General features: G+C 40.2%; 1 protein-coding gene and 1 pseudogene across 1 annotated transcript in view; one reads left to right on the top strand and one right to left on the bottom strand.

Moving 5' to 3' along the window:
* The window catches only part of LOC123805076, a 152,636-nt pseudogene that overhangs the window by 20,594 nt on the left and 106,721 nt on the right, over window positions 1-25,321 (bottom strand).
* KLHL13 (kelch like family member 13) overlaps window positions 8,388-25,321 on the top strand; it is a 383,509-nt gene continuing 366,575 nt past the window's right edge. Inside the window, exon 1 of the mRNA XM_045817707.1 lies at window positions 8,388-8,690. The gene's annotated coding sequence lies outside the window, so the exon portion shown is untranslated. The remainder of the gene's footprint in view (window positions 8,691-25,321) is intronic.

Genomic DNA, 25,321 nt, shown 5'->3' with positions numbered 1-25,321 from the left:
GGGAACTCCTTTGTAGGTAACTATCTGATTTTCTTTTGCTGGTTTTAAGATTCCCTCTTTATCTTTAACCTTTGGAATTTTCATTATGTGTCTTGGTGTTGTCCTCTTTGCATCAGACTTGTTTGAGACTCTGTGCTTCCTGGACTTGTATGTCTATTTCCTTCATCAAATTAAGGAAGCTTTCTTTCATTATTTTTTCAAGTAAGTTTTCAATTTGTTATTCTTCCTCTTCTTCTGACATCCCTATGATTCAGATGTTGATACATTTGAAGATTTCCCAGAGACTTCTTTTACTATCCGCTTTTTTTACAAGATTTTATTTATCTATTTTTAGAGAAAGGGGAAAGGAGGGAGAAAAAGAGGGAAAGAAACATCGATGTGTGAGAGGTCCATTGATTAGTTGCCCCTCACAGGCCCCCGAGCAGGGACCCAGCCTACAATCCAAGCATGTGCCCTGACTGGGAACCAAACAGGCAACTCTTTGGCTTGTAGGCTGGCTCTCAATCCACTGGGCAACACCAACCAGGGCACTATCCTCTTTTTAAGAATTCTTTTTTCTTCATGGTATTCTAGTTGAATATTTGTTTCTTCCTTATGTTCCAAATCATTGATTTGAATCCCAGGCTCACCCCCTCCACGGCTGGTTTCCTGTGGATTTTTCTTTTTTTAAAAAAGATATTTTATTGATTGTGCTATTACAGTTGTTTCATTTCCCCCCTTTAATTCCCCTCCACCCTGCATACCCTCTCCCACCTACATTCCCCCTTTTAGTTCATGTCCATGAGTCCTAAGTTCTTTAGCTTCTATATTTCCCATTCTATTCTTGCCTTCCCCCTGTCTATTTTCTATTTACCATCTATGCTACTTATTCTCCATACCTTTTCCTCCTCTCTACTTCTCCCACTCCCCTGTTGCTAACCCTCCAGGTGATTTCCATTTCTGCGGTTCTGTTCCTGTTCTAGTTGTTTGCTTAGTTTGTGTTTGTTTTAGGTGTGGTTGTTCATAATTGTGAGTTTGCTGTCATTTTACTATACATGTTTTTTATCTTCTTTTTCTTAGATAAGTCCCTTTAACATTTTATAAAATAAGTGCTTGGTGATGATGAACTCCTTTAACTTGTCCTTATCTGAGAAGCACTTTATCTGCCCTTCCATTCTAAATGAAAGCTTTGCTGGATAGAGTAGTCTGGGATATAGGTCCTTGCCTTTCATGACTTGGAATACTTTTTTCCAGCCCCTTCTTGCCTGTAAGGTCTCTTTTGAGAAATCAGCTGACAGTCTTATGAAAACTCCTTTGTAGGTGACTGTCTCCTTATCTCTTGATGCTTCTAGGATTCTCTCCTTCATTTTAATCTTGGGTAATGTAATTATGATGTGCCTTGGTGTGTTCCTCCTTGGGTCCAACTTCTTTGGGACTCTCTGAGCTTCCTGGATTTCTTGGAAGTCTGTTTCCTTTGCCAGATTGGGGAAGTTCTCCTTTACTATTTGTTCAAATAACTTTTCCACTTGGTGTTTTTCCTTTTCCCCTTCTGGTACCCCTATAATTCGGATGTTGGAATGTTTAAAAATGTCCTGGAGGTTCCTAAGCCTCTCCTCATTTTATGGAATTCTTGTTTCTTCATTCTTTTCTGTTTGGTTGTTTCTTCCTTCTGGTCCACTCCATTGATGTGAGCCCCAGTTTTCTTCCCATCACAGTTGTTTCCCTATGCATTTTCCTTCATTTCACTTAGTGTAGCCTTCATTTTTTCATTTAATTTGCAACCAAATTCAACCGATTCTATGGGCATCCTGATCACCAGTGTTTTGAACTGTGCATCTGATAGGTTGGCTATCTCTTGGTCACTTAGTTGTATTTGCTCTGAGGCTTTGATCTGTTCTTCTGTTTGGGCCATTTTTTTTTTTTTGATTTGTCACATCTGTTACATATGAGGGGCGGAGCCTTAGGTGTTCAGCAGGGCGGGGCAACCCAGTCACTGGGTTGTGATTCTGTATGTGGGGGCGGGGTCGCTGAGGGAACAAGGGCACTTGCTCCTCTCTCTGTCAGATTTCAGTCCCTTCTGCTGCTTCCCCCAAGCAAACTGGGCCTTTCTGGTGCTGATTCCCGTGTGGGTGGGCTTGTGCACATTCTAGGACCCTGTGGTTCTCTCCAAGGAACTCTCCTGTGAGGCTGGGAGTCTCTCTCAGCACCTCAACCCCCACAGGTGTTTTCAGTTAGTGTTTTGAGGCTTTATTTCCCTGAGCTTGGACCCTGTGTTGTGTGGTGTGTCTCGTTCCCCAGTTTTGCCTGGTTTATCTGCACGCAAATGTGGGACCACCTTGTCAGCCAGCCACCTTGTGTGTGGTGTCCCGCTTCACAATCGCTGCCTTGCTGGGTCTGCCCACTGCTACCCCATGCCCGGGGTCTGCCAGCTGCCGCCTGCACGCCCAGGGTCCACCTGCTGCTGTCTCATGAACCCAAGGTTTGTCAGCTGCTGCCTTGCATGCCTGGTGCCACCACTTTTTTTTGCTATGACCCCTCTCCGCCGGGAGGCCTGACTCCACCCCTCCCACCTGTCTGGATGAATGTGTCTATTTTAACTCCTTGGTTATCCAACTTCCATACAGTTAAATTCTCTATCAATTCTAGTTGTTATTTTATTTCTAAATTGTTGTTGTCCTTATTTTGCTTGTGGGAGGAGGCACATTGTGTCTACCTATGCCTCCATCTTGGCCAGAAGTCCCAGAATTTTCTTTATTTCACTAGTATAGCATTTATTTCTTCCCTTCTGCATTTGCCACACTCAGTGAGTTCTCTGAGCATCCTTATCACCAGTGTTTTGAACTCTGGATCTGATAGGCTGGCTATCTCCGTTTCATTTAGTTCTTTTTCTGGGATTTCTGTTCTTTCATTTGGACCATATTTCTTTGTCTCCTCAATTTGGCAGCCTCCCTGTGTTTGTTTCTGTGTATTAGATAGAGCTGTTTTGACAGCTCTATCTAATGATAGAGCCCTTTGTTAGTAGTGTGGCCTATTTTAGCAAAGGTACCCTTCTGGATGAATGTAGCTTCTTTAAATCCTTGGTTGTTGTACTTCCATACAGCACAATTTTCTGATGGTTCTGGATGTTATTTGTTTTGAGATCTAGCTGTAATTCTTTCTGTGGTTGTGTGAGAAGGTGAAGCGTGTTTACTTAAGCCTCCATCTTGACCGGATGCCATATATTCTTTATTCATTTATCTATTGCTATATAACTAGGTTGCTTCCATATCTTGGCTATTGTAAATAATGCTGCTTTTCTATTTTCGAGGTGGTTTCTCCACTCTGCCAGTCAGTCTGGGGGCTAGGTGACTCCATGGCTGCTTGGGCTGATGGACTCCTCTGACCATCCAGGTCCTGCTCCAATATGGATGCTTCTCCGGTGGCCACAGTACTCACTGAGGAAGCTGAAGTGTTGGAGGGTAGAGTAGGCGGTGAGATCCAAATGTGCTTACTCTTAAAATATGAATGTTTTTGTGCTTATCTGAGTTTGTTTCATTTGCATCTATTTTGAGGCTTAGTTTGAAAATTCTGGAGTGATAGAAACTGTTACTGTACAAATGGTTATGAATGTTCATGGGAAGTTTCATTTTTTGATGGGCATCTAGTAAATGTTCATTGATAATATGCTTTCCCCACCATCATTAAAATTCTTTCTTAAAAATTATTTATTTTTATTTTTAAAAAATATATTGTATTGATTATGCTATTACAGTTGTCCCATTTCCCCCCTTTATTCCATTCTGCTCTGCACACTCCCTCTGACTGGCATTCCGCCCCCACCCCCGCCTTTAGTTCATGTCCATGGGTTGTACATATAAGTTCTTTGGCTTCTACATTTCCTGTACTATTCTTAACCTCCCCCTGTCTATTTTCTACCTACCATTTTTGCTACTTATTCTCTGTACTTTTCCCCCTCTCTCCCTCTCCCACTTGCTCACTAATAACCCTACATGTGATCTCTATTTCTGTGACTGTTCCTGTTTCAGTTGTTCGCTTAGTTTTTTTTTTTTTAGGTTCTGTTGTTAATAGCTGTGAGTTTGTTGTCAGTTTATTGTTCATATTTTTGATCTTCTTGTTCTTAGATAAGTCCCTTTAACATTTCATATAATAAGGGCTGGGTGATAATGAACTCCTTTACCTTGACCTGATCTGGGAAGCACTTTATCTGCCTTGCTATTCTAAATGATAGCTTTGCTGGATAGAGCAATCTTGGATGTAGGCCCTTACCTTTTATGACTTTGAATACTTCTTTGCAGTCCCTTCTTGCCTGTAAGGTTTCCTTTGAGAAATCAGCCGACATTCTAATGGGAACTCCTTTGTAGGTAACTGCCTCCTTATCTCTTGCTGCTTCTAGGATTCTCTCCTTATCTTTAATCTTGGGTAATGTAATTATGATGTGCCTTGGTGCATTCCTCCTTGAGCCCAACTTCTTTGGGACTCTCTGAGCTTCCTGTACTTCCTGAAAGTGTATTTCCTTTGCCAGATTGGGGAAGTTCTCCTTCATTAATTTTTCAAGTAAGTTTTCAATTTCTTGCTCTTTCTCTTCTCCTTCTGGCACCCCTATGTGGCACCCCAATCTCCTTCAGATATTGGAACATTTAAACATGTCCTGGAGGTTCCTAATCCTCTCTTCATTTTTTTTTTTAAATTCTTGTTTCTTCATTCTGTTGTGGTTGAATGTTTCTTCCTTCCTTCTGCTCCAAACTGTTGATTTGTGTCCCCATTTCCTTCCTCTCACTGTTGGTTCCCTCTACATTTTTCTTTATTTTACTTTTCATAGCCTTCATTTTTTTCCCCTCTAATTTGTGACCATATTCAACCAATTCTGTGAGCATCCTGATTACCAGTGTTTTGAATTGTGCATCTGATTGGTTGGCTATCTCTTTGTCACTTAGTTTTATTTTTTTTGGAGCTTTCATCTGTTCTTTCATTTGGGCCATTTTTTTTTTTGTCTCAGTAGGCCTGTTGTATAGTAAGGAGCAGAGCCTTAGGTGTTCACTAGGGGGCTGCATTGTGACACTGTATGTGGGGGATGATCCAAGAGGGAACAGTGCCATTTGCTCCACTGTCTGCAAGTTTTCGGTCACTTCCCCCACTACCCACAATTAAATTGGGCCCTTCTGGGCTGATTCCTGGGTGGGTGGATTTGTGTACATTCTAGAACCCTGTGGGTCTCTCCAGTGAGCTCTCCTGTGAGGCTGGGAGTTTCTCCTGCTGCTGCCTCAAACCCCACAGGTGTTTTCAATCAGAGGCTTTGAGGTTTTATTTTCCTACTCTGGAACCCTGGGTTGTGATGTCTATCTTACTCCCCAGTTGTTCCTTCCAGTTTATCTGCATGTGAATGTGGGGCCACCCTGTCCACCAGTTGCTGCATTGTCTGGTCTGCCAGCCACTGCCTTGCCTGCCCCAGTCCTCCAGCCGCTGCCTTGCTGCAAGTCCTCTCCACCTGGCTGCCTGTCTCTGCACCCCCTACTGGTCTGAATGAATCTTTCTTTTTGAACTCCTTGGTTGTTGGACTTCCATACAGTTCAATTTTCTGTCAGTTTTGGTTGGTTGTTTTTTTGTTTTAAATCTGTTGTTGCCCTTCTTTTGGTTGCGTGAGGGGGCACAGTGTGTCTACCTATACCTCCATCTTTGCCAGAAGGTATTTATTTATTTTTAGAGAGAAGGGAAAGAAAGGAGAAGGAGAGGGAGGGAAACATCAATGTGAGAAAGAAGCCTTGTTGGTTTGCCTCTTGCACACCCCTGACCTGGGGACCTGGTCTACAACCCAGGCACCCAGGTATGTCCCCTGACCAGGGAATTGAACCGGTGACCTTTTGGTTTGCAGGACGACACCCAACCCATTGAGCTACACCAGTCAGGGCTCAAATTCTTAATTAAAAGTTAAGTGCAAATATACTCAATTTGGAACCAAATTCTGTTTTTTATATAATGCTCTAAGAATGAATGACAGTGCTCTGTGTCAGGTAATTATTCAATAATATTTTGACATAATACCATTTGACACAAAACCATACCAAATCATTATTTTTATGAAAAATTACTAATTAAGTTTATATATCACTTAATGGGGTAATAATTACTTGAAGAGACAAAACAAAGGGAATATGATGGGGGAGCAATTCAATTTCTGATGGTCAAGTAATAGAATTCTTCATGGAACAAGTGGTATTTGATGTTGGGACTGGATAGAATTTGACAGGTAGAGATAGAGGTGATGAAGGCAAGATATTTTTGGTAGAAGAGATGAACTGTGCTAAAATCCAGCAGTGGGGATGTACTAGGTATGTTCAGGGAATTTTCAGTTGTCCAGTTTGGTTAGTAAATGGGTTGGATGAGTGGGAATAGGTAGGCATTAGGTTTAAAAATTAACTCTGCAAATGCAAAGTTTAATGAAGTGTTTGAAAGGCAGACTAGAAGTTCTATTTCTCTAGGTATCAGAATGTTGAAAGGTTTTTGACTTTTTACTGTGGAGAATGTTAAACATATACAAAAATAAACACCAGAACAATATGACAACTCCTCATATAGACATAACCCTGCTGCAGCAGTTGTGATTTTTTGCAGTTGGGATCTTATAGCCACTCTTATTTTATCTTCATGCCCTATTTCTGCCCTGTTATTTTGAAGGAAATCCCAGACATCCTATCATTTCATACATAAATATTTCAGTATGTATCTCTAACATATAATAATTCATTCCAAAAACATAATCATGTTACTAAAACATAACCACACCTAAAAGAACTAACAATATTTCCTTAAAATGATTTAAGGGTTTTTAAGACAGCACACCTTGACCAATGTAGTGCTCAGCCCAGGAAGGGATATGGTTCCATATTCCCTAAACATAAAATATTGTGTTATTTAATTGAATGAAATTTATGTTGCATAGAGGATAGCTACCTAATGCAGATAACAGAAATGAACCATTTTTCATGAGTGGTGAATGCTATAAGTCATTTTACTGACACAAAGTCATTCAAAGATTTTTTAAAAAGCATGTAGTTACTTTAGAAGCAGAGCTTGGAAATGATGTTTCTCAGAAGAAAAATGCTACAGTCAATTTTCATTAAAATAAACTGATAAAATAATTTTTCAACCTTTTAAAGTCTTTCATAAAAATAAGAGGGGCCTATTTCTTTCTATCTTTGTGACCTCTGCCTGAAAATGCCCAAGAAAGAGGGATTTTTTTAAAAAAAGACTAGGGTTAAAGAGAGATAATTAAGGGAAAGGAAGAAAATAAATAGCTCAGTATTCCAATAAATTGTGTCCTTCTAAAGAAAGTACATTATGTTAGAATAGATTATTATCTGGGGGTTGGTTGGAAAAATCCTGCTATCATGGTGGAAATGCAATTACATTGTGTTGGATGTTGATGAAGAGAAGGCCATTGAAAGCCAGAAGCCTCCTTATTCCCCTGGGTGCCTTCATCCCTGTGACATTAGCCACCTGGAGCCCTGTTTGTTCAGTTGCCCATCTGATAGAATATCTAATCTCCTCATTTCCTGTGCTATGGAAAATTATTTTATTCAGCAAGTGATTTTATTCATCCCTTATTTGGAATGAAAATTGCTGATGTATTTGAGACAATGTGTTTGCCACAAAGCAAAGATGAGTCTTAGATTCCTTTTTCTAGCAGACCTTGCCTAAAGGCTGCCAGTTAAAAAAAAGACAATAGAAGATCCAAGTGGGTTTGGAAGAGCAGAGGTTGTTTTAAAGGTAAAAATTTTCTTTAACTTCATTTTCTGAAATCTTACTCTTTAACAAGAGAGGAGAGGAGGGAAAAGCATCTTTAGAACAAATGTTGCTACTGCTAAATTTTAGTGGTAATTCAGCACCTTTGTGTTGTTACCAAGCCATTCAAATGTAAGGGGGCAGTTGCACAGTATAGTGAGATGCTGATGCTTATATTGAATGACTTTCAATTCAAGAGGGACAGGAGATGGAATATACATACTTTTAAAAAATTGCACTTTCTTTGAAATATAGTAGTCCCAATGAGAAATAGAGGCTTCTGAGTGTAGGAGGCAGAACTTGGCATATATTTTATCTTTCCTCATTTTTTTATTCTAAAAGGTCTTACTTTTTGCTTGTTTTTTTTATTGCTCTGTTTTTAACTTCATTAAATTTATGCAAATCTAGTTCCCTTAGATTATAAGGTCCACTTGTCCTTCTGTCTAGCATGGAGATAAAGCAAACATTTCAACACATTAGACCAGAGAGGTGTACACTGTGGTAACATCCCCTTATCTGTACTTTAGACTTCCAGCAATCTAAACTGGCCTCGCTACAAGGCTGGAACCAGGAAGGAAAGAAAAAGGAGGACTTTGAGATATCAAAAGAACTATCATAAAGACCATGAAGTTTACATGGCAGGAGAAGCATCAGGACAGGCTGTCAGATCCTAACTTTAATCAGTAACCTTATTTTGTACACAATTCTAATAGACTTCATTATCTGGCTTGCTGGACTACAGCAAATTAAATGAGAGACTATTAGTACCAGGTCCACTGAGAGCCGGAAGAAATAACAGCCAAAAGTTTGAATGCAGGGGAGGAGTAGAAAAGAAATAAATACTGAGACAAGCTCAGCCATCTGTGGCCATTGAGTGAAGGGGAAAACAGTATGTGGGCAACAAGAGCCTTGAGCACAGCTCCACCTTTAAGGTAGGAACTATCTTGCCTCTCTATATGTATTCCAGTACTTAGCCCATAAAGTAGACATTTTCTTTTTGTTTGGAAAGCAGACACGGAAACAAGATCCCAGTAGAGTCCGTTAGTGCGTATAATGGTAAATTCAAGTAATCAGAAATGATTAGATTATGTTCACTGTACTCTGATTAAGAAGGCAGAAAAAAAATCCATTTTAAAAATTTGTTTAAAAACACTTGAGAAATACCTGGGCATATGATTGCTGGATTGTATGGTAGGTTTATGTTTAACTTATAAGAAACTGCTAAATTGTTTTCCAAAGTGGCTGTAGCATTTTGCATTTCTACCAGCAATGTTTGAGAGTTTCTGTTGGTGTACATGCTCTCCAGCACTTGGAATTGTCAGTTTTTAACTATGTTAATATTCTAATAGATGCATGGTAGTATATAATTTTGGTTTTAATTTACATTCCCTTAACAACATATAATATTTAGCATTTTTCATTTGCTTATTTGACATCTGTATATCTTCTTAGGTGAAATGTCTGTTCAAATATTTTGTCTTTTTAAAATTTGGGTTACTTTTTTTCCTATTATTGAGATTTCAGGTTTTTAAATTTTTTATTTATTATTTATTTATTTATTTATTTATTTATTTATTTATTTATTTATTTTTCTAGAGAGGGAAGGGAGGGAGAAGGAGAGAGAGAGAGAGAGAGAGAGAGAGAAACATCAGTGTGCGGTTGCTGGAGGTCATGGCCTGCAACCCAGGCATTTACCCTGACTGGGAATCAAACCTGCAATTTCAGGGTTCTTGATCTATTTTGGGAACAAGCCCTTTATCAGTCAGTAAGTGCTTAGCCAACTGAAATGAAAACTTGTGTTTACACAAAAACCTGTACATAAATGTTAATAGTTGCTTTATTCATAATTGCTGAAAACTGGAAACACTCCAAATACCTTATGACTGGTGAATGGTTAAAAAAATGCAGCATATCTATAAAATGGAATACTACTCAGCAATAAAAATGAAAAAGCTCCTGATTCACATACCAGCTTGGATGAAACTCCAGTGCTTTATGCTAAGTGAAAGAAGCCAGGTTCAAATTACTCCACACTATATGATTCCATTATGTGACACTCTGGAAAAGGCAGAACTATAGGGACGGAAAACAGATCGGTAGTTGCCAGGAGCTGTGGGATAGGGGCAGGGTTTGACCACAAAGAGGGTGGCATGAGGGAAATTTGAAGAGTGATGGATCTGCTCTGTATCTTGATTTTATTGGTGGTTTGTCAACACTCACAGAACTAACAACACAGTGAGTTTTACTCTATGTAAATTTTACCTCAGTTTTTTTGAAAAGGAAAAAAAGAAGAGTCGGAGGGTAGAAAAGAGTAAGCTTTATAATTGTGGAAAAGTCTCTATTGTGGCTACATTTCAGGGGGTTTTGAGTAAGCCAGAGCATTCCATTAGTTATCAGACTTCTGTAAGAAGTTTAATCTTGGTTTTAGGGGAACACAAATAAAATTTTTAATCATTTGAATTTTAACTTGCACAGAATTGTGAATGCAGAAGCATCAGGCATAGCTTAGCAGTTGTTAATGTGATGGACAGATAGAAGCATGGTGGAAGAAGGAGGGAGAAAACTAATTGTGAATAAATGACCATCAGTTTATTTCTGTTTATTTTACATGTACAAAGAAACTCATACACTTCAACTTTTCTCCCTCTTATTCCTCCACTTCCTCTTCATCCTCACTAGTCTGTTAATCCACCCTTCATATTGGAGCCAAATCTCTTTGTGATCCAGGCACACAAGCCCAGCCTCACAGCTTTACTTATTTCCTGTGAACTTTCATACCTGTGTGAATTTACTCACATTGACTCCTTTGCCCAATATGCCCTACCCGCTTTGACTCCGGACTTTTTCAACATCCAACTCAAAACTTGCCTATTCCATGAAGCCTTCTTTGTTCAATCTATTCAGAAGTGAATTTTTCCTCCTTAGTAGATTCTGAGAAAATGCTTATTGCATTGTGCAAAGACAGGCAGGAGAACAAAAGAACACATATGTGCATATTACAGATGTGGGATAGATATTGAATGATGGGCCTGAACCATTTTTGTTTGAAGCAGTATAGAGTGGTTAGAAAGCATGGAGGTGCCATGTTGCCTAGGTTGGAATACTAGCTCTGCTGCACACTGGCTATGTGATACTGGAGAAATTATTTAACTTCAAAGTCCCAGTGTCCTTATCTGTAAAATGGCAATAATAATAGCATCTACCTGTGGTTCTTTGGAGGAGTAAATGAATTTATTATAAAGTGCTCCATGTAAGTTTTAGCTGTCATTATTTTGGAAGCAATCTTAATACTTCCAACTAATTCTAATCAGATGGGCTAAATATATAAATTCAAAGGGTATGTGAGTTTCAAGGGGATACTAGTGTTAGAAGATGTAGAAATGTAAGATAACATTTGCATTCATCCCATCCAGGCACTTCAGAAAGATCAGCAACACTGGTTCCATTATGGATTCTAATCTAATGCTGTGAAAATATATCATTGCAGCCTTCATAATAGGACTTTAAAGGGGACTGCATTGGTGGGGGCTGGAGGAGGGGAAGTCAGCTGTTGTACGACCTCTCTAAAGAGAGCACTTATAGCCACTCTGTTCTATGAGCAGCCATTTGATATTCTAGGCAGCTGCCTGACACTGCACTTTGATGCCCCACAATGTAATTAACAGGCACGCACACAGCTGCCTTGTCAAACAATTGGTCAGACTTGGCAGTGTATGCTGCAGAGGAGGGGTGGTGGTAGGGAGCACCCAGGATATGTTCACCACCTTGGGCACTGAGCTTTTCCAACAGCTCTGTAATAACATTGCAGCTGCACCCTGAGCACTTCTCAAATCATTGTTCCTGCTAATTTCTTATAGGGGACTGTCCAGATTCCCCAGTTCATAACAAGTTTCCATTCTCTGGCTTAAACAACAACAAGCTTGAACTCCTCCTTGATGCTATCAGTCAGCTGTGGTCAGCCCATCTGGGTTTTTTATTTTTTGTTTTTTTAATTCTCCTCTAACTCACACAAGGACTTTTTTAAATCCCTGTAACCACTGACCAGATAAATCTTGTTCAGGGAAGGAAATGTAAAAGGAAGTATGATGTCAGGAAAAAAGCACGGGACTGGGAATCAGGAGACCTCTTTGTTTGTTCTAACTCATTAGTTATGACATGACCTTGAGAAAGTGTTTGTTCTCTTTGGAACTTTGCATGTTAATGTGTACAGTTAAGGTGGTTAGGTTAGAGAGAGCCTTTCTGGGATATTTGTGGCTGTGGGGATCTATTACTCATAAGCTGTTTCAAGAACTTTTGATCTTTGATCCTGGATGCAGTGGAACCCAGAATCTCAGAATTCATAATCTGTGTAAGAATCCCAGAACTGTCCTTATTCTAAGTTGCCAAATAACCAACTCTTATGCAGAGTGGGATCCCTGTCCTTGAAACTTGCAGCCTGCCTTGCTTTCCAGCCTTTCTTGAGAGTGCTGCATAATCCTAACTTGGGGTTGTATTCAGAATGCTCCAGCAGTTTTTGGAGAAAAGCTCAAGAATGTAATGACACTGCAGATGGAACCCAAGGATCAAGTCTAAGCTCAGTCTTGCTGCTCTGTATAGGGTGTATTGCTCATTTAGGTTATGTTTTTCACATTTTATCTGTGTTAGCTATCAGGCTGCTAGTTTGAGAAACATTCTTGGTTTTAGCCGGGTTCATTCAGCTCATTTCCCTTGTGAGGAAATGCTGTCTCTCACAAAGGAGCCTCCTGTAAAGAGTAGAGCAGGAGGGACTGGCCTCTGGCAATCACACTGTATGCTCTCTGCACATGCTTATCCATCTAAAATCAGGTTGAGGAGAACAACAGGGACAGTTTAGATTGGCCTGGGAGTGCCTAAAAGAGAAATCAATAGCTTCAGTGTATGTGTGGTCAGAAGGCTGAGACTCTAGTATTACAGGTTTTTCCTTGGGGGTTGGGAGATATTTGTGGGTAAGAGCATCTCTCCCCAACTCTGAATTCAGTGATGTCCAGTAGGTACTTGACATTGGCCAGCATGGTAGTATTTTCTCACTATGGAGCTCAGCAAACACCACAAATCAAGGATGTTTATTTTTTCAATATTTTCTTTCTCTTGTTCAGACTCAGTAATTTGTATGGATAATATCTTTAATTTATTCGCTCTTTCCTTTGTCATGTCCAACATGCTATTGATTCCATAGAGTAAGTTTTTAATTTTGGTTATTGTGGGTTTCAATTCTAAACTCTACATTTAGCTCTTCTATTTCTTTTTTTGAGACTTCCCATTTTTACAGTTGTTTCAAGAATTTCATGATTGGTTGCAGGAGCATATTATAATAGCTGTTTTAATGTTATAGTCAGATAATTACAACAGCATAGTATCATTTTAACACTGGCATCTGTTGACTGTCTCTTGTCATGTGAATTGAGATTTTCCTGGTTCTTTGTATATCAAGTATTTTTGGGAATGCATTCTGGATATTTTGACTATTATATTATAAGACTCTGGGTATTGTTTAAGTCCTATGAAAGATGTTAATATATTAGCATGCAATCAATATGGTTAGATTTGGGTTGCAATTATCAGCCCATCTTTTTGGGCTGTAGTTCCAATTTCAGTTCTATCTGCAGTATTTTCAAACCCTTCATATTATTATTTGGATCTGTCCCAACTGTATTCCAATTGGTGGTCAGTGTAGGGACCTGTACAACAATATCTCTTGTGGTTCAGTTCTCAAAGTTTTTGGCATGGTCATTGGGTTCAGGGTGATTAGGATCAGATCCACACATGCACAGCTTAGGGATGAGTCCAGAGGTCTATAAACCATCTTATGGGATCACTTTCCTGAGCCTCTTCCTCTCTGCACCTCTGCCCACTTCCAGGGCCAAGCAGTGGGAGGACAGAAGAACATAACAACAAAACAGCAGTGGGGATTTGTCCATATGGGCCATAGCTCTACTGATCAAAAAGGAAGTTTTGGCCCATGCAAGCTTCTCTGCCACCATGGTCATTGAGTTGCTTGGGGTCTTGGCCATGAGAGAATGGACAGAGATAAAGGAAAAGCTCTTAGACCATTAAATGTTCCTCTTTCAGGTCCTTGAGGCAGGACTAGAGAGTTTCTCCTGGAGCCTTCTCTGTTTACATTGATGCCCAGTATTGGGTTTCAGGCTATGTTGTGTTTAAGCTGGGGTATGCCACAGGGGGAAAAATGGTAAACTCACCATCAGCTGGGTGATACTTTGGATTCTGGTTTTCTTCCTCAATCTGCCTGCTACTATTTACTTTTTTTTTCTTTTTAAAAATGTATTTTATTGATTATGCTATTACAGTTGTCCCATTACCCCTCTTCATTCCCCTCTACCCTGCACACCCTCTCCCACCCACATTCCCCCCTTTAGTTCATGTCCATGTGTCATAAGTTTTTTAGCTTCTACATTTCCCATTCTATTCTTGCCCTCCCCCTGTCTATTTTCTGTCTACCATCTATGCTCCTTATTCTCCATACCTTTTCCCCTCTCTCCTCTTCCCACTTCCCTGTTGATAACCCTCCATGTGTTCTCCATTTCTGTGATTCTGTTCCTGTTCTAGTTGTTTGCTTAGTTTGTTTTGGTTTTGCTTTAGGTGTGATTGTTAATAATTGTGAGTTTGCTGTCCTTTTACTATACATGTTTTTTATCTTCTTTTTCTTAGATAAGTCCCTTTAACATTTTATAAAATAAGGGCTTGGTGATGATGAACTCCTTTAACTTGTCCTTATCTGAGAAGCACTTTATCTGCCCTTCCATTCTAAATGAAAGCTTTGCTGGTTAGAGTAGTCTGGGATATAGGTCCTTGCCTTTCATGACTTGGAATACTTCTTTCCAGCCCCTTCTTGCCTGTAAGGTCTCTTTTGAGAAATCAGCTGACGGTCTTATGGGAACTCCTTTGTAGGTGACTGTCTCCTTATCTCTTGATGCTTCTAGGATTCTCTCCTTCATTTTAATCTTGGGTAATGTGATTATGATGTGCCTTGGTGTGTTTCTTCTTGGGTCCAACTTCTTTGGGACTCTCTGAGCTTCCTGGATTTCCTGGAAGTCTATTTCCTTTGCCAGATTGGGGAAGTTCTCCTTTATTATTTGTTCAAATATGTGCTCAATCTGTTGCTTTTCCTCTTCCCCTTCTGGTACCCCTATAATTCGGATGTTGGAATGTTTAAAAATGTCCTGGAGGTTCCTAAGCCTCTCCTCATTTTATTGAATTCTTGTTTCTTCATTCTTTTCTGTTTGGTTGTTTCTTTCTTCCTTCTGGTCAACTCCATTGATTTGAGCCCCAGTTTCCTTCCCATCACAATTGGTTCCCTGTGCATTTTCCTTCAGGTCACTTAGCGTAGCCTTCATGTTTTCATCTAATTTGTGACTAGATTCAATCAGTTCTGTGAGCATCCTGATCACCAGTGCTTTGAACTGTGCATCTGATAGGTTGGCTATCTCTTGGTTGCTTAGTTGTATTATTTCTAGAGCTTTGATCTGTTCTTCTGTTTGCGCCATTTTTTTTTGGTCTTCTCGCACCTGTTAGGTATGAGGAGTGGAGACTTAGATGTTCACCAGGGTGGGGCGACCCAGTCACTGGGTTGTGATGCTGTATGTGGGAGCGGGGTCCGAGAGCGAACAATGGTGCTTGCTCCTCTGTCGGATTTCAGTCCCTTCCACAAGCAAACTGGGCCTCTCTGGTGCTAATTCCCATGTGGGTGGGCTTGTGTACATTCTAGGACCCTGTGGGTCTCTCCAACAAACTCTCCTGTGAGGTTGGGAGTCTCTCTCTGTGCTTCAACCCCCACAGGTGTTTCCAATCAGTGCCCCGAGGCTCTGTTTCTCAGTGCTGGGACCCTGGGTTGTGTGCAGTGCCTCGCTTCACAAACGCTGCCTTGCTGGGTCTGCCAGTGAGCCCAGGGTCCACCCACTGCAGTCTTGCATGCCCAGTATGCCTCACATGCCTGGTCCCACTGCTCTTCGTGCGGTGACCCCTCCCCGCCCAGCCGCCCAACTTCACCCCTCCTACCTGTCTAGATGAATGTGTCTATTTTAATTCCTTGGTTATCCGACTTCCATACACTTCAATTTTCTATCAGTTCTGGTTGTTATTCTGTTTCTAAATTGTTGTTGTCCCTATCTTGGTTGTGCGAGGAGGTACAGTGTGTCTACCTACACCTCCATCTTGGCCAGAAGTCCTATTTACTTTTAAGCATCTTCAAATAGCTGTTCCGTGAATCTGGCCAGGTTTTGTAGCTGCATTAAGTAGGAGAGATAGGGTAGATTGTGCTTACTCTGTCTGGCATTCCTGGAGTTGAGGGCCCTTTCTTTTTTTTTTTTTTCCTGGAGATCAGTGATTAAAATATTCATCAGCACACTACTTACTGGCTGATTCTACCAAGTATGACTGTAGGTAAGGAGACTCATTATGCAACCTCTCACATTGATTTAAGGCTGTTATACCATTTTCTCTACAATTCTGAACAATTACTCTACCACTCTGGGCCTCAATATCCTCATTTGTAACTTGGAGATAGCAATAGTACATACCTTATTGGGTTGTTGTACAGGTTAGATGAAATAATACAGTACCTAGAACGGTGCCTGGCCTACAGAACATGCTCAATAAATAGAAGATATACTATTAGAAAATAAAGAAAAACTCTGTGTCTCTTTCTGAAGTAGAGAGGTATGTATTTAGTAAGAAATAAAACCCAGAGATGGAGAGGCCTTATGGCATAGTGGTTTAGAGCTCAGTTTTGTAGTCAGTGGTAAATCTCCAATTCATCTGCTTACGAGCTATGTGATATTGGGCAAGTCACTTCACCTTTCTGTGCCAGCAGTAAAGAGTACAGTGATAGTTCATACTTCACAGATTTATTGGGAGGATTAAAGGAGATAATACATGAAAATGCTTAATAAGTATTGACTATTATTAATATTGTGTCAACTTAGTTTAGTATGTACTGTGAACTAGGCCCTGTAGGGCTATTTAATGGATATTTTATAGTTAAAAATACCTATAAGTAACTTTATACACACATATAGTATATACACACATATTGTATATTGTATGTGTATATATAGATATATATACACACATGTACATGCACACAATCATCTATAGGCATTATATCTATGAAATATTCATTATATAGCCCTGTAAGTCCTAGCCCACAGTATGTGTGCGTGTACATGTGCATGCACATATACATACACACTCTGGGGTGTTTTGGAACTTGCTGTAACTTCTTTCTCTTCCTGAGACACTATTCAGGTACATTCTCTCTGAATCCTTGCAGGACCCAGAACCATTGTCCTCATCTATCTTAAAACACTTGTGAATGCATATTGGACTACAACAAAAAAGAAATTAATGTGGACACAGTTAATTTCTCCAAATTGACTGAGGGCTCTGTCACTTTCTGCTTAGAGCTATAGTCCTCAGTTTCCTTCAAGTTCACAGCTTGTGAGTTTTTCCCCTGCCCTGTCCATGAGGTTAGCTAACGGCTCATACAGGCTCCCTAAGGGAGGAGCATGTGAATATTTCTTTTGCAAATGGTTGCTGGAGCTAGAATTAAGAGAAGTGGTTTTGCTGATACACACAATTTTGTGATTTGTCTAACAACCTCTTTCCAGAACAGCATGTTGCCTCTAATTTTCCTCTTTGGGTATCTGATTGTATTTTTAATTTTTATACAGTCCTTTTGATTTAAAAATTTTTCCGTATGTTAAGATTCTATTTTACAACTTTGATAGAGTGGCATATTTGATATTCAGTTGGCAGTGACAAAAGGTCTTAAATGTAAAAATTTTTCCATATGTTAAGATTCCATTTTACAGCTTTGACAGAGTAGTATATTTGATATTCAAAGTAGTGAGAGTGACAAAAGGTCTTAATGTGATAAGATACTGTTCTATGTGTCCCAGTGTCTGTCTCCTTTTTGGACACAGCATGGTTTAGTAGTTACAACTGTGCACTAGCAGTTCAAAAACTGATGTTAAGTCCTGGATCTGCCCCTCACTTTTTTAGGAGTCATAGGACAAGTCACATCACTACTCTGGGCATCAGTTTCTGTCATCCAAACACAGTGAGGTGAGGGGCCATAGCAGTATTGCTTAAAGGTAAGGCCATGAGTAAAGCATAGGTGCACCAGAAACTGCAGAGGAAGTTCTCAGTGGTCAGCAACGGCACATGATGCCCCTGGCACCCCCACTAGGGAAACCAAGGGATTTAAGGAGCTGGTCTCTAGCCATTCCCCTTTGCTCCTCCTCCCCCAGGCTTGTAGAAACTATGGAAACACAAAATCTCTGTTAAACATGGAGAATTGAAACAGATAATTTCTGAGGCCTGTTAACTCCCACATTTGGGGTTTATCATGGGCAGGACTGGGTTAAAGCAGGTGCAGGAATATTTCTGAAGCTGCTGTTGTTATGCTCGGGGGCCTCAAAAAGATGAGAATATTCTAGTCATATAACCTTGCAGTTTTTGTTTCCTCATTTCTGAGCCAGGGATAATGATACCTCCTCTGTTTAGTGCTCAGGGCAGCTGTGAGTAACAAATGTGGCAAGGGCTGTGAATGTGGTCCTGGTAGCACACCCAAGTGGAAATAAGCCTCGTTGAAGCCCCCTTGGCAAAGTCTGTTCCTTTTCTGGCCTTCCCATTGTAGGCATCAAAATCATTTATTTTTTATTAAATTAAAAATAAATTAAATTAATTGGAGTAATATTGGTTAATATAAATTTAACATATAAATTTCAGATTTAAAATTTGATAATACAACATCTGTATACTCCATTGTGTATACACAATGCGAAGCTATATTTGACTCCCTTTATCCTCTTTGTCCTCCCCCCTGCTCCCTTCCCCTCTGGTAACCACAATACTGTTGTCTGTACCTATGAGTTTGTTTTTTGCTTTCTGTTTTATATCTCAAATAAGAATTAAATCATACTGTTCTTGTCTTTTTCCACTTGGCTTATTTCTCTTAGCATGCTGTTGCAAATGGCAATGTTTCATCTTTTTATGACTGTGTAGTATTCCATTGTATATATGTACCACATTTTCTTTATCCAATCATCCATTGAAGGACACTTGGGTTGTTTCCATGTCTTGGCCACTGTGAATAATGCTACAGTGAACATAGGGGTACATATATCTTTGCGAGTGCTGTCAAATTTTTGGTGTAGATACACACAGGAGGGATGGCTGGGTTCATATGGTGGTTCTATTCTTAATTTTTTGAGGAACCTCATAGTGTTTTCCATAGTAGCTGTACCAATTTACATTCCCACCAGCAGTGTGGCCACCAAAATCTTCCCTGTATTTGCCAGGTAAAGTCCAGGTAGTCCAGCTAATAGTGTGTGAAGATAGCAAAATGACTTAGCTGAAATGGTTCAATGTAGGGAAAGGTTATAGAGAAAGGTTATAGAGAAAATAGAGAATTTAATGTGAATTAAATTATCAATGTCAAACTATAGATCATGTATTGTTGGGTTCTAATGTTGATTTCCAACTTCCTCTTTCCTAAGGAATTGGGGGAAACATAGTTCAGTGTGATTTAGAAATTGTTGCTGTACTGGTCCATTCTGGATTTCTATATTTTTCTCCTTGCCTAAGTCCTGCAGATCTTTTCTGTGTGTCCCATGCTGTTTTTGTCTAATACCAAGGTGCTCTTGGAAGGGTACTTTTTTGGTATTAGGACCCTCATTAATTGATATAGGAAATTCACAGTAATTTGACAATTATTTAAGTGTTGGTTCTGTGTCATGCCATGCCCTAAGCTGGAGAGTGAGGATATAGACGTTTAAAAAATAAGTTTCTATATTTTAATAACTTACAGTTTAGCAGAGGAGCCAGACAATTACAGTAGTGAGATAAGTGCTCTGAAAGCTTCATGAAGAGTATCAGGAGAGCATCCAATAGTTGGGGATGTTGGTGGGACTGGTTCTAGAAGACTGCCCTCTGAGCTGAGGGTCATAGGAGTAGAGATTCCCTGGAGATGAGGGCTGGTAAAAAGATTTTCCAGATTGTCTAACCCCTATGCTGTATACCTGAAACTAAAAGAAAATAATATTGAACATAAACTGTAATTGCAAAATATAATTAAAAAAAGATTTTCCAGACAGAGGAAGCAATATTTATCAAGACATTGGGGCATCAGAGATCATTATAGAGAGCTCGATTGACTGAAGAATAGGGATTAAGGGTAGAGTAATGGGAAATGAAGCTGGAGACATTAGCAGAGGCTGGGTCATGAAGGGCCTTAGACATCATGCTGGAAGAGAACACAAAAGTGAAGGGTTTAATTAGGGAACCAACATGCTCAGGTTTGTGTTTTTGAGAATACAGTATTGCAAGAGGATTCAAAATAGTCAAGCACGATGCTGAGAGACAAGGTAGGATATGTGGCAGAAACCCAGTTACTTTCCAGGCAATAGCAAGGTGGTTGGATATAAGGCAGAGCAGATGGAAATTCAAACTTGGTCCTGTTGAGGCAGTAGTAACTGGGATCTAGGGGGGCAGTATTGCCTAAGTACTATAAAGGTCAAGACATAGAAGGACTGGGAAAAGGCCCTCCACTTGTCTCAAATGAAATCACTGGTGCCAGGGCTAAGGGTTAGGGTAGCAGGAAATGATGGCAGTACTTTGCAGTACAGAGTCCAGGAGAGCTTCACCATGTGCTCACCATATCGAGGTCAAGTCCAGAACAGTTAATTTTCTGTTTTGCTTTTCCTGTATTAAGAGCACAAATTGATATGTGTGTTATATTTGGCCTATAGAACATTCTAAGCATTTTGTGTCCATGATTAATGACCAGGAGAGTTTATATTTAAAAAATCTAAATTTCTGGTTTCTCTTGAGAATCCAGAAGCTTTGGCTACATTGGGCCTGCATTTGTTCATGGTCATAGTCAGCAGGAGTTGAGTAGCTACTCCTTTGTTTAGATGCCATGCCTGCTTTTTACCATAAACGTGCTCCTCACATTTTTATGTGGCCAGCTTGGCCTGTGTAGGCCTTAAGTTTGTGCTCCTCTAGTTATCTCAGGCCTGGCTTTAAAGGAGACTTAAGGTAGCTATATTGCTCATACAGGATAGTCCTTATCATCATGGTGAAGAGACTAGGTCATCAGCTGAGAATAAAGGGTATGGATTTCAGTAAGAGTGACAGGACCATAAAATGCTGTCTTGATAACAATCTTACTAGACTTTTAAAAAAATCTGTAAGTTTAGAACCCTCTCAAAGGCCTTTTAAGAAAAATATTTTCTTATTTCTCTGTATTGTGATGGTCTGTTTCCATGGGTCTTTACCCCTTTCATCGTGTGAACTTTTTGTGGTTCTGTGCCTTTTTCTTGGCTGTGGGTCTGAAATAATAAAAGGTACTGATATACACGTCTATATATTAAACAGAAAAAATGGGGGTAATAAATCTGCTCCTCTTTGTTGTTGGGGAACCAGATGAGACAATGCATGTCCGAATACATAGTATAGAGCCTAGCACATAGTAGACACACAAATCATTTTTTCCTTCTGCATATTAAACTGCTTAAAGAGTAGACACTCATCCAAAACTGATTTCCTTCCTTCCCTCTTCCCCTTCTTTGATATTTGTGTTCTCGGCAATTCACCTTAGACTATGAGAGTGAGACTTTTACACGTAGTCTCTCCTACTCAGCAGGGAACTTCTATATATTCAATTTGTTGATTGTATATTACAAGCCTATTATTTGTACAGCCTTGTACTAGGCACTGCAGGGTACCAGAGATAAGATCCAGTTCCTTCCTCTTTGCTTGGTAGGAGGATTGGACACATAATCCAGGAGCTACATATACGTAAGCTGTTCTGTGTTCCATGACAGGACAGGTAAAATGCCCCTGCCATTCAAAGGAGAGAGGAACTGCATGAAGTTGGATGAATCAGAAAAGGCTTCCTGAAGGAGTTGATACCAAAAGCATGAAAAGGATAGGATTTCAGCTTGTGGACCTGGAGAGGTTGCAGAGACAGTTCCCTGCCTGCAGGGAATGTTTCCCTTGGAATTGTGCCTGATTTTCTAAGGCCTTTTGAAAGTCTAAATGAAGTAGACACACTGGTTCCTCTTGAATGGTGCAAAAACAACTAAAACCCTCAAATATGACACTGAATTAGTCATGACACCAGACTTATTTGAACTGTTGAACTGATATAACTTCTTTGCTGATAGCTGAACACTCATTCAGCAAATATTTATTGAGTAACTATTTATTGTATGCCAGGCACTTGCACTGTTACAAGATATTAGGGCATATTAAATTGAATACAATATGGGCTATACCCTCAAAGAACCTCTATTCTGTTGAAAACTAATGTGGGAAGTAGTCTAAAAGGGGGTTGCTCAGAGTATTATGAATGTGCCGAGGAGGGAGTGATTAACTAAATCTGCAAATAGGGTGAGGGAAGGTGTCACAGAGGTTGAGACATTTTTAGTGGGCCTAGAAAAATAAGTAGGATTTCTTGAGATAGAAAAGTGAGTACATTAACATTAATCAGAGCCAGAGCTTTGCACTTAACCCTTAACCCTTGGTGAAACTTGTGATCCAGATGTTGCTATTTCCATTTTGCAGATGAGGAAACTGAGGCTCAGAGAGACTAAGTGACTCATCTAAGGCCACACATCTAATCAATATCTAATCAATGTCAGAGTTAGGCTTTGAACTCACATCTCTCTGGGTCCAGTATATCAGGCTACCTTCATGAGGAAGAAACAGTGGCTAGTGTGGATGTGGAAAGGCATTCTAGGCAGAAGGAAAAGTTTTGCTGGAGACTGACAAGATTTGGGTCAGCAGTGTCTTACTTTAGCTATGACTGTGACTACCTGATTTTTAATCACTTTAGGAATAATTATCTCCTTTTAGACGTGCTTTAGAAATGGGAGTTGTTCAGTGTCTGTTTACATTAACTATACCATTCATTTCAGCAAGCATGTATTGAGTGAATTGGCTGCAGCACAAGGCATTTGGGCTGTTTGACCATCTTCATAATCATTTGTACAGTGAGAGATTGGAACAATTCTGAGAAGATTCACTTTGGCTCTTCAGTTCACTCAAGTCTCCAGATTGATGCTGCCATTTCCTGTTCCTTAACAGACAGACACAGCCTGAAAGTAAAGACAGAAATAACTTATTTTTCATGAAGTAGAGCATTATGCTAAGTGAAATAAGCCAGTCAGAAAAACAAAAGTAGCATATGATTTCACTCATATGTGGAATCTAATGAACAACATGAACTAACAAGCAAACTACAGACAGACCCATAGACAGAGAGCAGCTGACAGCTATTGGGGGGTGTGTGTTGGGTGGCTAGGTAGGGGTGGAGGGATTAAGTAAAAAAAGAGAGAAAAACCCATGGACATGGACAACATTGTGGTGATTGCCAGGGGGAGGGAGTGGGAGGAAGTGGAGGAGGGTGTGGGGGGGGGATAAATGGTGATGTATGGAGATTTGACTTAGGGTTCTGAACACACAATACAGTGTACAGATGATGTGTTGTAGAACCATACACCTGAAACCTGTATAATTTTGTTGGTCAGTGTCAACTCAATAAAAAGGAAATAAAAAGTAGCTCTCTTGAAAGTATACAATAATAACCACTTAAATCCTTTCTTGAACAAGTAGTGGTTTAAATAAATAAATAGGTATACAGATAGATAAGATGATAGAAAAAGCATAACAAACAGGAAACTAAGCAAACAAGAAGAACAGAGACAGAATCATGGATATGGAGAGCGTTTTCATGGATGCCAGATGGAAGGGGGTTTTGGGGAATGGGTGAAGAGATGAGGGGATAAAGAAGCTTCATCTAACCTGCTTTTAATTTCTTCTACTGTGTTCTTCATTTCAGGTATTGTATTTTTCATTTTTATCCTTTTTTTGTAACATATTTTATTGATTATGTTATTACAGTTGTCCCATTTCCCCCTTCACTCCACCATACCCACCCCCTCCCACCCACATCCCCCCTTTAGTCATGTCCACGTGTCATACCTGTAAGTTCTTTAGCTTCTACATTTCCCACACTGTTCTTACCCTCCCCCTATCTATTTCAACCTACAATGTATGCTACTTATTCTCTGTACCTTTTCCCCCTCTCTCCTCCTCCCACTCCCCCATTGCTAACCCTCCATATGATCTCCATTTCTGTGGTTCTGTTCCTGTTCTAGTTGTTTGCTTAGTTTCTTTTGGTTTTGCTTTAGGTGTGATTGTTAATAATTGTGAGTTTGCTGTCCTTTTACTATACATGTTTTTTTTTAATCTTTTTCTTAGATAAGTCCCTTTAACATTTTATAAAATAAGGGCTTGGTGATGATGAACTCCTTTAACTTGACCTTATCTGAGAAGCACTTTATCTGCCCTTCCTTTCTAAATGAAAGCTTTGCTGGCTAGAGCAATCTGGGATATAGGTCCTTGTCTTTCATGACTTGAAATACTTCTTTCCAGCCCCTTCTTGCCTGCAAGACCTCTTTTGAGAAATCAGCTGACAGTCTGATGGGAACTCCTTCATAGGTGACTGTCCCCTTATCTCTTGCTGCTTCTAGGATTCTCTCCTTCATTTTTACCTTGGCTAATGTAATTATGATGTGCTTTGGTGTGTTTCTTCTTGGGTCCAACTTCTTTGGGACTTTCTGAGCTTCCTGGATTTCCTGGAAGTCTGTTTCCTTTGCCAGATTGGGGAAGTTCTCCTTTATTATTTGTTCAAATAACTTTTCCATTTGTTGCTTTTCCTCTTCCCCTTCTGGTACCCCTATAATTCGGATGTTGGAACATTTAAAGATGTCTTGGGGGTTCCTAAGCCTCTCCTCATTTTTTTGAATTCTTATTTCTCCATTCTTTTCTGTTTGGTTGCTTTTTTCTTCCTTCTGTCCAGTCTATTGTTTTGAGTCCCCGTTTCCTTCCCATCACTATTGGTTCCCTGTGCATTTTCCTCCATTTCTTTTATGGTAACCTGCATTTGTTCATCTAATTTGCGCCCCAAATCAACCAATTCTGTGAGCTTCCTGATCACCAGTGTTTTGAACTATGCATCTGATAGATTGGCTATCTCTTGCTTGCTTAAAATGATGAGTGCTGGGGCATTGATCTGTTCTTCTATTTGAGACATGTCTCTCTCTCTCTCTCTCTCTCTCTCTTTTGGGGGGGAGGGGGTTTGGTCGCTCCTGTTACGGTGAGGGGCGGAGCCTTAGGTGTTCACCAGGGTGGGGCACCCCAGTCACTAGATTGTGACGTTGTATGTGGGGGCAGGGGTGGGAGGGGACAATGGTGTTAGCTCCGTTCTCCATGGGACCTCAGTCCCTTCTCTGGGATCCTGGGTTGCACGCTTTGCCCGGCTCCACAATTGCCGCCTCACTGGGTCTGCCAGCTGCCACTTGTGTACTCAGGGTCCACCCGCTGTGATCTTGCATGCCCCAGATGCCTTATGCGCCCCCAGTTGCCCTATGCACACAACTCTCTCTGCTCTCCTCACTGCGACCCGCGACCGGCTGCTTGTCTCCTCCCCTCCTACCAGTCTGGATGAACGGGTCTACTT

This window comes from Phyllostomus hastatus, unplaced genomic scaffold (genome assembly GCF_019186645.2).
Source record: "Phyllostomus hastatus isolate PE091 unplaced genomic scaffold, TTU_PhHast_1.1 phas_scaffold_28, whole genome shotgun sequence".
Lineage (NCBI taxonomy): Eukaryota > Metazoa > Chordata > Mammalia > Chiroptera > Phyllostomidae > Phyllostomus > Phyllostomus hastatus.
The sequence above is the reverse complement of the archived record's forward strand: the minus strand, read 5'-3'. Positions and strand labels throughout refer to the sequence as shown.